Raw genomic sequence first — 15,384 nt, 5'->3', positions numbered from 1 at the left:
GATAACTATCGTCCCTCTCTCTCCTCGGGCCCGGAGTTAGGATCGCTGAGACTACCCTCGAGCCACCAGATGCTATCGGAGCTGGTGACGAGCGTCTTTAGGTGATCGGTAACGCCATTATTCCGAGGGAGAAGCCATCATCGGTGGCCACGACCAGAATAAATCCCGAACGTCGCGTCGACCCTTTCAGTGACCGACGTAGCTCGACGACGACACTGTAAAGCCTATCCCTCGCGAATTGTAACAATATGGCTGCTAACGAAGATCGGTCGTGAATTGTGAAGATTTCTTATCGCGGATCGGTGAAAATGGGTCGTAACGGCGGCGCGACAATCTCCAACGAGAGCAACGCGACCGCACGGCTAGCGGTAAACGGCGATAAATCAGTCGCGCGGTCGAGAACCACTCGGTTAATTAATACTTCGGCAGAGAGAAGCGAGCGCGGCCGCAGCAGCAGCAGCCGTGTGAAACGCGCCTCGCGTCGACCATGAAAGAGTTAATTCTTCGTTCGGACCGCGAAGAGAGATGATCTCGATCGCGTCTCCTCCCCTGTACGCGAGACCATTGACCTTTTCCAGGGAACAAGAAACGACCCAGCCTGCGCAACCGTCCTGACCAAACTTATTGACCCGTCCGATCGAACGAGATAGCCCGGCGCGACTTTGACCGAAATTCTCGTCTAAGAATCCTGATCGCATATTCTCTTGTCTCTTCGAATTAAGTTGCACACGACGACTTTTCAGCGATAACATTCGTACGACTTTTCAGCGTTTCTGACGGGCAATGAACATTTGAAGAGTCTTGGTTGCGCAGTTAGGCAACAGAAATTCAGAACGGGGAACGTTGGACGGCTTGTAAAAAGAAGAAAAAAGGCGACATGAACTTATTAAGTCGCGAAGTCCGTGGCGCATCGGCGCAATTCACACGGACTGCGGACGATTAAATTGTCAGCTACGCGGCTCTATAAATAACGTGACACGCAGCCACTCGGTCCGCTCGTGCACGCGACATACCGCGCGACCGGAGGACGATCGCCGAGGCGAGGATGCATACCGCTCCCGCGTTTTATCGCGTCGCGATGAAAAGCGTATTTCGTGCAGGGGCGGTGATCGCCACCAGAACCGGAGCAAATAGGCTCCGCTTTTAACGAAAGTTTTATCCGAAGCCCCGATGAAAGTGTCGCTAAATCTTCCGCGAATTTGTCCCGGATCAGCCGCGACCGTAAAGCTTCCGTTTTATTGGACTCGCGGTCTGAAAATTGCGGATACTGATAAATCCGAACAGCTGGGGACAACTGTTGAAGCAAACCGTCCATGATTCTTCGAATTCTTTCGAAAACTTCAAGAATAAACTCAAACTGATTCTATTTAACTCTCGCAAATGTACAGAGCACTTGGATAAAAAATTCGACGAAGTACGATCTCAGAACAGGCTTCACGCTGCGAATACATAGTCTGCTGATTTTAAGAGAGACCAAATTGCATCAATTTTGCCGAGCGAATCTTTGAAAAATCTTCGATTGGACAAGAAGCGTTCGAACGCTGTGTTTCTCGCTTTCCAAACTCGTATCCTGAGCGCACATGTGCGCCACACTCCTCGCGCCAAAGTTTATTACCGTCCCAGCCCCTTCGTCCCCGGCTTCACGATTCCCACCACTACGTCCTTTCCATTGCGATCAGCATCTCTTCCTCCGTTCGTCCTGCGCCATCGCTCTTCTATACTCGACGTATACGCGTCTCACTCGCGCCTTTTATCTCCCGCGACTTCGTTTACCACGCGGTCTTGTTAAAAATAATTGCAAAACAGATTCGTCAATCCTATTCCAATGATCAAGAGTACAATTGGGCTTAAAATTAACTTTAAAGGATCGAAAGACGCAAAAGAAACTAGATAATTTCCGAACCGAACCGAACATAAGTTCGCAAAGAGTAGGCGAGGAGATTTTTAAACTCAGCTATGGTCAAAGCCGCGCAGGGATTATTATGAATTTGCCTTCTCCGAGTGCCCTCGATTTTTGAGCCAAGTGTTCTCGCGAGCACTGTCTGCGCCAGAGATCATTTTCGTTTGATGGAAACGGCAAAAAACGATGAGTCGTGCCGCATCGCTCTACCCTATCTGTTACAAACGATAAATCCATCCTTTCCCTCGCATTTTTCCTCCTCTCTCTCTCTCTCTTTTTTTACCTCTGTAATCTTGTGCCGAGAGGAGCGACAATGATCATCATGGTGTTCGGTAACGAGGCGCGGGTGGCTGGCTCAGACCTTCGTTTGTACCTCGCGATGACTCGATGGATGAAAGAATGAAAAAGTATTTGAACAAAACGACGCACACACGTATCCAGCCGTGCGCCTCTGTTCCCCCTTCGAGCATCGTCATTATAAAATGAAAAATAACTTGCCGCTTTTCTATGAAAGACAATCGACAGGCGAGAAGTTTATCCTTTGAATACCGTGTCAAAGCTCGGTAAAGCATCGGCTCGGATTCGGGCCCGAGTAAAAAGGACACGGGAGCGAGCGAGCGAGCGTGCCGTTAATGCCATTATAGGCCAGGCTTGTGTGTACAGCTTGTTGTCGGCTGGTAAATTACTATAATTGTGAAGTTCCGGCGATTTTTAGATTAGCTCTGGTCCATCAACGCTATATGCCTACCTGCCGACACGGCCGGTTCTCAAACTTGGCCATCTTTTTTATACCCTCTGTTACCGAGAACCACCACTCACGCCAAAACATTTTCCCATGCTTGTTCGTTCTTTTTTCAAACCGATATATTACGAGTAACGACGTGAAGGAAAACTTTTACCGCGCGTGACGCGTACAATGCGCGAGATCCATGATTTTCATTTTCCCGGAACAGAAAACTTTCCTCGGGGTTAAATTAATTCCGTAAGCTGATGCGTGCCAGGAATACGATTTCCTCCGAGGAAGGAATCCTCGCAGATTTATCAGGTTCTTCCGTCTCCCACGGGGACGGGACGGCGTCGGAAAAAAAGGAGCCAAGGATTACGGCACCCCCTTCTGCAGACTCTGAGTGACGCCAAAGAGGACCGTACAGATTCCTGCGGAGACCAGAGGCCAGGCCCTATTGGCCTGTGTCAATAGAAATCTGTACTTGTGCCTCTTGTCCACGGACGTTCTGTGACCCCTCGGCACAGGGGGTCTTGCCTGTTTCTCGTCATCGCTCGAAAAGAAATCGTGAGGGAAAGAGAAACGCGAGACAACGATTTTCGTTTCCCCTCGATACCTTTTGTGCAACAAGTGCCTTGGACCTGGCTACTTGTTTGCATGCAACAATTTTCCCGGTAGAAACCTACAACGACGCAGGGATCTACAAGAATCTTAACCTTTCGAGATCCCATTAAGATTAAGTATCCTGTCTTTCATGACTAGAACGTCCATCTATTTTATTTCACAATTATTTCTAACTCTGAAATGTCGTTAACAACACTGCGAATTTTATGTAGAAGACATAAAGAATGTCACGTGTAAGAATGTTAAAGAACGAACGTTTTCTGACATATTGTAAACGTTTCATTTCGCATAAAAACCAGGGTATACGATCGAGAGGCAGAAATTCGAGGAAAAGTGCTAACGCATCAGACGTAGAATTCGCCAGTATATCTCGTTGATCAGAAAAAGGGACGGCGGTGAACGAGTCCGAGAAATTCAGGAGTCAGGTTTCCGGAGGAGCTGAACTTTCGGTAAAACGCCGAAATGGGAATACGTGTAACCCGGTGACCCTCGACGCGGGAGGTCCGCGTACAAGGAATTAGAGAAAGACGTGGGGCTTCGAAAGGGCGCCGAGAAATTTCGTCTACGCGCTTTTGTGCAACAAGTGCCGTGTCGCGGTCGCCGCGTGGCTCGATGAATTTACCCGGGAAATCTGTATACCGTTTCATTTCATTCACCGGAACCGGGCCTATCAAGGACCACTGCCCGTCGCGTAAATACTTTTAAGACAGAACCGGTAGCAACGGAGCCGGGGTGGTCCTACTTGACGAATATTCGACTCGTCAGCCACTCGAGGTTCTCGGAAAGGGCCGATTTCTATTGTTCCCTGCGCGTTCAAGTAGCTGCCGGACCGAACATCCGCCAAGGGATCCCATATGGCGAATTTTCGGTTCGGCTATCTACCAACATGAAACAATAGAAATCCGATGGTAACTGCCGTTAGTCGGCGACACGATTTTCATCGGCGGACAGTTTATCGCGAGGCGGAGACAGACTCCGATTACGGCGTGTTTGCATAATATTAAAGGCGGAACTGGTCCGCGGGTGGGAGACGACGCTGCTCAACTCGGAAAAGTACACGTGCGCGAGGACGACGTTGGATCATCCCGAGACAACGGAACGGGTTTTCGCAGTGTAAAAGATCAGCAAGTAGGCGCACCCTCGTAATGGGACCCGGAGATTCCTGACGGGCCTCGAGGCCAGACCCACTGTCACGTACTCTCGGGGCTTGCGACGTGCTAGGCTGGTTAGAATCCGAGAGCGACCGCGAGGCCACTGAGCAAACCGATCGGAAACCCTGGACGTCGATTCAGGATCGCGGGACGAGATGCTACAAATTTCTCAGCGCAACGTCGACCAAACGAACGGAGATTCCCTCTGGCCACCCGATCGGTGTGTTCATTTTTTGTGACCTTCGACCATCCGAGATCATTGAGAAACACGTTCGGTTTCCATAACTTATCCTAGGATCCTTGAAACCCGCTCTTTCCAGCCGTACATAAATTTTCAGGGACCGGACCGAATGAAGCCTCTCGAAAATTTTCGAGTTCCGTCATCGGTTTCTTCTCGAAAGATGGAAAGAGAGGAGAGGCAGAACCGCCATACGAAAACTCGTGTTGACCGGGGGGTCAACGCGGGCCCGGGCAGAAGAGGCCCTCGTTGCGATCTACCACGGAGGAGAAAACACGTCGGAGAAGAAGCTCGGGAAACGAGATGGAGAGTGAAAAAAAGAGCGAGAGGGAATTATCCCGAGGGCAGAAGAGGCCGGGGGCTCGGAGAGCAACAGACCTACTGCCGGGGGCCCTCGCATAGGTGGTTTTGACTCGGCACGGTCCCCCGGCATGGCAAGACCCGTGCGAAGGAAAGCAACAAAAGAAAGAGAAGACGAGCACCGCGAAACGAACGGAGAGGGAACCAAAGAAGGAGAAGAACGAGGACGAGAGAGCACTGCCTGTTTGACCGCCGCCGGCTTCTCTCTTTCTCCTACGCTGGCTCGGCTCTCTCCTACGCTCTTTTCCTCCCGACCGGTAGAAGCTTCTCCGTCCCTCTGACTAAGGCTCGTCTCGTCTCGTAACAAGAGACGGCGCGGACAATGGGTGCCGTGCCAGCGCCTTCGGCCAAGGCTGCTTTGCCCGGTTCGCCTGCTGCCTGCCCCGAAACACCATTTACGATTGCCGAATTCTTGCTGGACCACGAATCTCTGCATATCATTTACTGCGAAATACCCGAAATAGTCCTAGCTCAATTGGTATTTTTGCAAAAATTAATGGAGAACGAGAAGAACCGAGATCACGACGAAAACCGATTAAACCGATGCTCATTCAGTCTCTCGTGCAGAGAAGGTGCGGTAGCACGGTTGTCTAGACCCGAAGGGGTAGTTTCAGCCAGTAAAAACTGATCAGGCCGGTACAGTGGTCTAAACTCCCGTTTACGGGCTCTCGTTTCGAGTTTACGAGGCCTGCGAGTATTTCAGCGCGGATCAAGATAGAAGAAGAGTACGAGGGGAACGCGGTAATAACACGAGAAAACGGAGCGCGCTGCCTCTCCGTGTCCAAGAGGTTTTACGATGCTAATGGGCCGAGGTAAAGCTCAGATAACAGGGGACACGAGTCTAAGATGATAATTGGCCTGCAGATTTTACGCATTTATAGAAAAAAAAAAAGACATAAAGAATAATATGTAAAAATGTGCAGATTTACAATCCACAGTTTTGCTCACCTGTCACCATTTAAACGATCGATCGAGTAATTCGATCTCGGCTCTTTGTGAGATAATTTAAGTAAAAGGACTAGGTACAAGCGGACTCATTGTCCCATTGTAAATTGGTGCCGGTCGTTTAAAGCGAGCGGAAGGATCGTGCTCGCGCCTATCGGTGATCCGTGTCACCGAGTCACAATGAGGAGCATAGCGAGCGTTTCTCTGGCTGCAGGTAAACGGGCCGAGAAGTTTTGACAGGAAAGATCGAAACCGGGAACAGGGTTCCTTTCTATCGTTGTTTGTCGCCGAGGGTTCGCCGGCACCGAATCGTGCGAACGTTTTGCCCCGTGGGCGTACACCGCGCGCGGTGATGCAAAGAAGAAACGAGAATAAAAGAAAGGGTGGCACGCACGGTATCGCGTCTTGTGTTTAGTCGAACAATTTTAGTCGACGAAGAAATGCGACCAGCGGTAATTTCCAGAAAGAAATAAACTAACCGGAGGAATTCGTCGAGGCCCCCGTGCACTCGCGTGATATTTTCGGTCCGACGACCTTCCGTCCGGAAAGGAGCGATCCTGCCAACATCCGCTGCTCGGAATCGAAATTCTCTCGGCGTCCGTGCGCTCACGGGCGTTCCGAGCACGAATTTACGAGCCGGTCCGGTACGGGGGCCGCGAGCTTGCGACCAGGCGAGAAATTCAAATAAGAAAACGGTCAGAAACTCGCTGCCCGATTATATATTGGTTTTAGAGGTCCCCTTCGCCTCGGCACCCCGCCGGCCAAATTGCCAAACAGCCTGTAACGCGATAATGTTTCCTCTAGGTAGATTACAAAGGCGAAAAAGGGTTCGGAAGTCGAGAGGCTCGTTGGACGCGAGAGGCTGACGCGGTCGAGGGACACCTAGATTTCGACGGAAACACGGGTGGTCGGGAATCTAAGGTGGCAATCTCCATTACGAGTTAACGAGCGCACAAATACACCTGCTGCCGCCGCGCTGTCGTCGCAGCTGTGCCGCGGATCTCGTGACAACGATCCGTCGTCCTCCATAAATTTCGCGATGCTCGCTCGGAACACGCGTCGCCTGTCTCGTCCAAGAAAACTGGACGAATCGGCGCAAGAAAAGCGGACGTGGAGAGGAGGAGGAGGAGGAGAGAGGGAGAGAGAAATCAAGAACCACTGTAATGGCCAATGTAATCGTGCGCGAGGAATCCCTCTCTCCCGGTCCTTTAAAATCAATTCTCCCGTGGCTCGAAACGTGCCGTGTGCGTGTGTGTACAATACGTGACACGTCGAAGCCGGGTTCTTTCGCGGGCACGCAGAGCGGTAATTTATGCGAAACCGGGGCCCCTCTCTCGTCGAAACGAGAGTGCGAGGAGCACGAGTGATCGAGACCCGGCAACAGCGCAGAACCAACCGACGAGTAGCCGACGGTACCGAGGTTGGGGCCTACGGCCCTGCGTTCTTGGCCTCGGGCTGCTCGCCCGGTCGAGAGAAGAAGGGGCCCCACTGGACCCAACTGTCCACGGTAAGGGGGCAAGGAGACACACGGGTACCCACTCCTACTACACCACGTACTCCTCTCCTTCTCCCACATCTTTTTCTCCCTCGATTTCTCTCTCCCATTCCCATTCCGTATCTCGCTCTCCGGTTCTCTCCTCGTCGTATGCCATATCGATGCATTCCCGAAGCGAGACTCTCGACCATCGACGAAAAGGTGGCGAGCACAGTGACACCGGGACACCGAGAGCTCGGTCGTCAGCATCGTAAGGTGCAAGGATAACAACACGATAAAGTCCCAAATTAGGGGCCTGCTCTTCTGTACGACCGCCGCGAGACTCCTCTCTCTGTCTCCCGAGACCGAGAACGACCGCATTAGAATTAACCGAACGTTTCAAGATCCGCCGAATTCGTTTGTCCAAGGACCAACGTGTACCGTTACTCGCATACGAATCGCAGTAATCGGCCGTTCTCATTAAAGAAACAATTATTTGTGAACCTGACCGACTTTGCTATTATTTCAGTAATCATACTCGTACGTTGCTCAACGAGACCGCGAATGGGAGAGCGGCTAGAAAAGAGGATGGTCACGCGTAGCACGTGCACGCGTGACTTCCGGCTAGGCCCGGTCCGTCTACTTAGAAAATGATTTCCACGTTGAATAAATTAAACGCAGCCGACGGGATCGATTCGTCGTTTTCGCCGCGGAAACGGGGACACTTTGTTAAAGAGCGGAGCAGCGATTTTATCGGTTTCGCAAACGACGCGACGCGACGCTATCTCGGTTCAGATAAGATTAGCGAACTCGTCGGTGCAAGAGGTGCGCGAGATCACGGTAAAGGACCTTCGGAGCCGTGAACTCGCCGGACTAACCGTGACTAATAATAATCTACGGCAGACTTCTGCGAGCAGAATAATTAATTTCCAAGATCGTTCATCAACGATCAAGAGCTTTTCCTTTCCCACCTGAATTATTTTTCTCTTGCTGCAATAACCGCGTCGGAGAATAAAGGGTGCACGACGTCGGAAAGATTATCTGATATTTCGTCTCGTCAAAAGATCACGACGATTGAATTCCGCGAATTGTTATCGATAAAGTCGGGCGAGTAAAAGGGACAGAGAGACGCGAACGAAAGTACATTAAAATGAAATCGATCAGCGACGCAGGGTGTTCCCCTAATGAAAAACCGTCGGCTCCCGACAACGGAACGATAAAATCTCGCGAATATAATTAGCGGTTTGCCGAGTTATCGCCGGTTAATTTGCATGACTGAAGTCAAGCCTTTGATACGACGAGAAGGGGGGGGAGGGGGTGGAAGGGGGTTCCCTTCGACGAGTACAAGCTCGTGCCACGTGTGCACCGCGTACTCGCAGGTTACGTTGTACCGAAAGAAAGAGACGAGAGGAGGCAGTGGTTGGTAGAAGAGAGCGAAGAGACGCTTACTCTCTTTCTCTATCTATCTCTGTCTCTCTCTCCGCGCGCAATCGTGTATCGAGGTAGCAAGTGTTGAGCCCTGTCGGCTACGCCCATATAAATCCTCGGATATATACTACAGCCGCTTTACGAGATACAATTATTTATAGAGAGACTGTCCGGCTACCTTATTCAGTCCTAGTTAACTCTCCGCATGGCTAGGGTCCGATTGATTCGCCCCTTTGTTTCCGTTCCTTTTTATACCACTCAAATCGTTCGTCGAAAATTCCACCGAGAAGCTTTCCGATCTGTGCAACAGATCTCCAGATTCGAACGTCGGATTTCAAAAACAATGTACGAGAGTGATAACGAGATGAAATTCAATCAGACTCCGTCCGTCGCTTATCTCTAACAGCGCGTTGATACTCCTATCGCGAAATAAAAAATGATTCATGTTTCGGTACGAATACGATACCAACCAGCCACCAACGAAGAGGCACCGATTAGTAACAGATTTCAGCGTACGCTGACGCGCAGCGCGACAAATGAACCGTATTCGATCCTCGCGGATCGAGACTCGACGTTTCGGAACGTAACGAACACATCCGGAAGCCGGTGTCGGGAGGGCATAAATTATTTTAACGCACGGGAGGCGAGAGAGAGCGAGACGGGCGACGTGTCTCGCACGTTTAACCTATCGACGCGGCGTATCTAGCGGACGTTAATTGCGCCCGAGCAATAACGTTGTTGTAACGAGTATCGCGTAGCGAGCCGCGTACCTACTGCATACCCGGTTCCCGCTCGATTCCGCTCCTACTTGCCGCTTGTAAATCATTCCTACCGCTTAACCTGACATTAGCGTGACAGGGTGTTATCCGGGCTCACTCATTTTAGCATATGGTTAGCAGATGCCACTGGACGGAGCGCTTTCTTTTCCTCCTTTTTAATGGACCGCGGTCGTCGATAATTTCCACGTGTAAACGTGCCTCCGTGCAACCGTTTCACGGTCGAGTATTACACGCGTTTCTCGCGACGAATTAACCACTGTCCGAAAACGCATGCCCAATCTTCAGAATTTACATAGAACGGACGAGCAATCGAATCGGTCTCGACCGACTCGACCAACTTAGACAGGGTTTCGAAGTTCGAATCAGTTACGGAGGCTCGTGCTCTGCCAGCAGAGTCTCGAAAGACGGAGACTAGCTGCTCTAAACAAAGAGCTTTACAGCCATATTTATAGTTGTCGTAAAACACTACGCAGATTGCTAACCTTCGTTCAACGGATGCTCGTACTTCTCTCTTTTCCTCGAGCCTTGTTTCGCATCCTCCTCCTTTATCCCCTTCTCGTTACACCCAGCTTCCCTTCTGTCTCGCTCTTCCCTCCGGAGCCCGATACCCGATGCAGTATCTCTCGGTTCCCTTCGCGCGTTCGTTCTATGCGCCTCGGTCCTGCATCAGCTTTCTCTCGCTCCCAAGCTCCTCTTGTTTTCGACCACGTTCCACCTTCATCCCCCTTTCACGCTCTCCGTTTTTCAATCTTCGTTCTTTCCGTTCCTCGACCCCTCGCGGCCGGCCATTTTGGTGAACCCGACCTTCTCCCCCCTCCCCCTTCTTCGAGAAACTTTCGACCAAGTTCCCGGTGTTCTTTTTAATTGGTAGGCTCTCTAGTTCCCTCTCCAGGGTATTCCCGGTGAAATTCGCTGGGATCGTCACTGGAGCCGTGGAAACAGGCGCAATTAGGGGTCGAGAATTGATCGCGAACGTCGGCTTGTTTCTGCACTTTCCGTGCTTCTTGATCGGCCCTTAGAAATTTCTTGTTTCCCGAGAAAAGCTCCGGCTCCGTCTATCTTCGTCCCGTCCCTCCCGAGACAACGAGTCGACGACGGTCTTCTGGCGTTAATTGACTGGATAGCCGTACGGTCGAGCGACTTTGTTTGACGAAAATCGTTTCGACAGAGTCTCGGAAACAGGCAGGACAAACCAGAATCGTAACCACGGGCCCGAGAGGGAAACCGGTATTTTTGGTGGGCATGCCTTATTATCATACGCGCCTTTTGCTTTTTCATTCTTTCGCGGTGCCGCGATTTCTTCCTTTTTCGAACGCCTCTGCGTTCTCTTCTCTCGTTTGTCCTTTTCCCCGTTGCCTCGCGAATAAAATCGCGCGTCACAATATTAATACGTTTATTAGGGTATTATAGACGGCAATTAAACGATCGCCGATATTATAAGCGCGTAAAGAGAATGGTCGCACGCGTTACCAACACAGGTTTACGACGCCCGTTTATAGCCGGAATCCGTTCTTCCTCTTTAGAACGACTGAAATTTATTGCGTTCCGACTAAGCACCGCCAAATGGAGTTACCAATTCCCTACACCGGCAGCGAGAGCCATTTTTTAATTAATTCTTCAAGGACGAGATCGGACGAACGTGTTCGCGGAAAATTACGCTCAATATTTTTTCTGATCGTTAGTTTTTCTTATAGGACGCCCACGCTCGAACAAAGCTCCTTGCCTCGAGCTAACGTTCTGTAACGAGGCAACCGGACGCACACACTCACGCAGTGAACCACGTGCTCGAACCAGGAAACGCGGTCGTCGCCGCCGCCGCCGCCGCCGCCGCCGCCGCCGCTCTGTATACACAATGAATGAATCTCCTTCTTTAAATAGCGTTAATGTTTATCCGTGATGCAACTGGTCTCGGCCACTCGTAATAAGTTATTCAATTCCAGCCATTATTAATTCTGACGCGTGGAAACCGCGAGGGAACAGAGCGAGATCGGCGTCCAGCGGACGGGCGAAGTTGAAGAAGGAAGAGGTCGATGAATCTGCAGAGGCCGTACGTGACCCCGGCGCGGAAGATAGGATCCGAAGATCCGCGACGATACCGGGAGAGGAGGTGCGCGAACCTAGCCAGGCTTATCTTGTTATCAGCGTTGATTGGATCACGCGATTACGCCGCGGATTACCGGACGGGCTCGCGTTTCAACGTCTCATTCGAATTTACTCGACGACTGCGAGGATTCCGCGACGCGTGGTACACCTTCGGAGATGTTTGTCCGCGTGTAGTATCGCCGCGCGCTTATCGCGGAACGTAAATGTTTGTCGTCGCACTCCGCCCGCGAAGATAAGTCTGTTGACCGACTCGCGTGTACACCCCCGTACACAAGTCTTGTACATTGTAAAACGAGCGAAACGTTCCAAGAGTATGAATGAACGAACATGATTTAACATAATCTGTTCGACAGATTTTTCGATACGCGGCCATCATTTAGACATGTTCTGACACTTGTACTTTTTTCTTATTGAGTGACCGTTTACAATGTCCCTACTGGTATACTCGTGTCTATTGGCCATTTTCCTCGAGTGGGACATTATCTACCCTACAGTCTTAGTCGCGTGTCGGATTATGTGCCATCGCGTGTACAAAGACTCATGTGGCTGGCACGTGTCGTAGGTCAGGGGTCGAAAGTTTTCCCTACGAAATTCTACGATCAGAAAAAGTTCGCCAAGTACGAGCCAGCTGATGCGGGGTACCGTCGCCACGCAAAACGCGCGAAGAAACGAAGAGGAGAACGCAAAAACCGATTTGAGCACCGATATAAATCGAATTTATCCTGAAGCATAAAATGTTTAAAAGTCTCCCCGGACCTCGGGAGAGTGTATATTTTCTGGACCCAGCGCGTTCCCTGGGCCGGTTTTCCAGGAAAGCCGTTTTACAGGGAAATTTGTTTAACCATTTATAAAGGAAGGTGCAAGCGCCCACCGCGGGGTGTAGTTGCCGGACTGACGGGGGATGAGGCCCCTCTCTCTCGCTTCTCGAACCTCCTCGGATGCAAGAAGTCCGGCAGGTAGGCTCGTTAGCGAGCAGGTAGGTAGGTAGGCAGAGGCGAGTCAGGGTAGGTGTATAATGCTGACTGTGGCCCGTGTGTCTGTATTCATGTACCGGGTGTTCCGCCAGTCACCGTACAAAGAAACGCGAATCTCACCGTGAAATAGCCTCGCGCAAATACGTTCGTGCTTCCTATTTCCATTCACCTATTTACTTTGCTCGAGTGTTTGAACTGTTAAACGAACAGCTATATCTAATTGCGATTCGATGTGAGAAATGCGCCGGATGATCGAAACGAGATTTCCATGGTCAAAGAACGAATACGCCACGCGGCTCTCTAATTTTCGTTGAAATCGTATTGGGAAACCCACGATGAGTCTATTTCGAGGGAATCCTCTTTTCGCCCGTAAACCGCACCGGCCAGTAACTCCTCCGCGTCATACCGGAAGTTCCAGCGTCCACGTCGGGCTATCTATATCCTCGGCTACTACTCCGACACCCGGTATATACCGGTGCAGAGCGTAAGAAATGGGTGGGTTAACTCCGAGAGGAGGCGAAGTAAGAAGAGAAAAGGAAGCAGACTCTGAAAGGGCGAACGAGATTCGAGCGAACGCGGGACAGTGAGAGTCGGAGACGGAGACGGGAGACAGGCGTGAAGAGGAAGGTAGGAGAAAAAGAGAGAGACGAGAGAGAACTCGCTTGGGTGCCATGTGCATCGGTGAGCGGATACACACCGTAAGGTTCGGAGGGAAGGTATTCGGGCAAGTTCAGGGTGATGCAGCGGCGGCTCTCTCCTTCCTGCCCACGCTACCATCTTCCTCCCTCGTTCGTTCACTAATTCTCTATCCGCGCATGTATATATACAAGTACATCCGTCTCGTTCCGACCCACGACGACTCTAACCCACTCCCAATTTCTGTCCTCGTCTTCTTCTCTTCCTGACTAACCGACTCTTCTGTCAATTCCTGGCCTTCTCCGTTTCTCGCAGCTCCTTCTCTCTCGTTTCCTCTCCTCCCGCGCTCGTACATGTATGCGTGAGCGTGTACAAGCGTCGACCCGCGCGAACCCGCCTCTCGGCTCCGGGTATCAGGGCTGCTCGTTTCGTCTCGTTTTTCGTCTCTGAGGATAAGCCTACGTTACGCTCGGGGCGATCTAGGCGCCCAACCGCCTACACGCGAACTCGTCAATTACTTCGCACAACGAGACACATCGTTTATGGTTCTCCCCTCGTTCTTCTCCCTATCTCACTCTTTCTCTCTCGCTCGTTCTCGTTCTCTCCGCGCTCGTCGTTCACGCTCTCTCCCTCTGTCGCGGTCGGCTTGCATACGATATTCGCGGCGAGGTGCAATCCGGAGGCGGAGGCAGTTTCCAAGTAGCGACAAAGTGTGTTTCGCCGCGGCGAGCAACCTTTTGCAACCGGAGTCGACGAAAATGCATTTCCTCGCGCAATTTCTTTCTTTTTTTTTTCATAACCGCTCACACAAGTGGGCCAAATGCAATTTCGCATTCGTTTCTTATCCGTGGACCTTTGTGCAAAATTCGACGCATTTATGTTTCTTCGAAATTCATAAAAAACCGCGGTCTAATCACAAATCGGTGTAACTAATCCGTGCGTAATTTTAAACTGAACTTCATGAATCGAACTTGCGAAACGTGAGTCATCACCATTTGTCATGAAGAGAAGATTGCGGCGTTTTAGATTTGGATAAGAACCGGCGTAACCAAGCTTGTAAGTCACTGCCATTTATTGGTACAAACAACCGATGCCCGAAGATTCGAGCGAAGCGTAACGCAGAAATGGTATATAGCAGCTGTACTTGTAAGTCATTGCCATTTCACTTGCGCGCGGACAATCATCTGCGCGTTTTATCAGCAACAAGGCAACGAAGAATGGGAGAGATAGAGCTTCACGCACGTGTCGTATAAAGCTTTATGTTCTAGACACGCCGTTCCAGCGTAAATATTGTTCTCGCATGGAAATAACCGACCTTCGTAAAATCCCTCGTCTCATTCTCCCGACTGAATTTGCCCCTTCTACGTCAGATTGATGCGGCAATTAAGGATGCATTGGCTATACAGTCAATCCGAAAAGTTTATGTACCTTAGAAAAACGCATTTCCTATAATTAAAAAGAGATCAGACTTCGGAAGAACAATGCTAATAATAAATAGCTACGTGCTGAAAAGTATAGAAGGAAATATCCAATTAACTATTGACGCTGGCGGAAAGCATTTTATACAGAAATTATAAGCCCTGACGTCCTCAACAAGAAAGATTCTATGAATTTTTCTTCTAACTCGAGTATTTAACAAGTTACATACGATTATTTGGCATTTTAACGATGTTGACAAAATCCGACCATCCCAGCCTCGAAACAGCGAACTTTTGGAAAAAAATTTCGTTTTTCCTCAATAACTTCTAAACCGTTGTACTTACGGGAAAATTGCATAGGACCTTTCTTGTAGAGGACGACGAGATCTACAATTTCCATGTAAAAATATTTCGCTAGCGTTAATAGTTTCCGAGTAATTTGCAAAAAACTGTTTTTTCGTTTTTCGTCAATAACTCGTAAACTATTGATGCTAGCGAAATAATTTTACATGGAAATTGTAGATCTCGTCGTCCTCTACAAAAAAGATCTGATGCAATTTTCTCGTAGATCCTACGGTTTGGAAGTTATTGGCAAAAAACGAAAATTTCGCGAAATCTGAAGGGGTACCC

At 50.1% G+C, this 15,384-nt stretch overlaps 1 protein-coding gene across 1 annotated transcript in view; it reads right to left on the bottom strand.

The window, feature by feature from the left end:
* Window positions 1–15,384, bottom strand: part of LOC108623756 (protein pangolin, isoforms A/H/I/S) — a 161,016-nt gene that overhangs the window by 139,149 nt on the left and 6,483 nt on the right. The window lies entirely within an intron of this gene.

Source organism: Ceratina calcarata, unplaced genomic scaffold (assembly GCF_001652005.2).
Source record: "Ceratina calcarata isolate Rehan_Ccalc_2016 unplaced genomic scaffold, ASM165200v1 scaffold289.2, whole genome shotgun sequence".
In the NCBI taxonomy this organism is placed as follows: Eukaryota; Metazoa; Arthropoda; class Insecta; order Hymenoptera; family Apidae; genus Ceratina; species Ceratina calcarata.
This window is presented reverse-complemented; position numbering and strand designations above follow the sequence as displayed.